Source organism: Lontra canadensis, unplaced genomic scaffold, assembly GCF_010015895.1.
Source record: "Lontra canadensis isolate GAN:19392208 unplaced genomic scaffold, GSC_riverotter_1.0 scaffold82, whole genome shotgun sequence".
In the NCBI taxonomy this organism is placed as follows: Eukaryota; Metazoa; Chordata; class Mammalia; order Carnivora; family Mustelidae; genus Lontra; species Lontra canadensis.
Window position 1 is genome coordinate 4178609 of NW_022631076.1, and position 431 is coordinate 4179039.

Consider the following 431-nt stretch of genomic DNA (forward strand, 5'->3'; position numbering starts at 1 on the left):
AGAGATAAGTGACACCATAAGATGAAACAACATTAGAATAATTGGGATTCCAGAAGAAGAAGAAAGAGAGAAGGGAGCAGAAGGTATATTGGAGAGAATTTCCCTAATATGTCAAAGGGAACAAGCATCAAAATCCAGGAGGCACAGAGAACCCCCCCTCAAAATCAACAAGAATAGGTCCACACCCCGTCACCTAATTGTAAAATTTACAAGTCTTAGCGACAAAGAGAAAATCCTGAAAGCAGCCCAGGAAAAGAAGTCTGTAACATACAATGGTAAAAATATTAGATTGGCAGCAGACATCCACAGAGACCTGGCAGGCCAGAAAAAACTGGCATGATATATTCAGAGCACTAAACGAGAAAAACATGCAGCCAAGTATACTATATCCAGCTAGGCTATCATTGAAAATAGAAGGAGAGTTAAAAAGC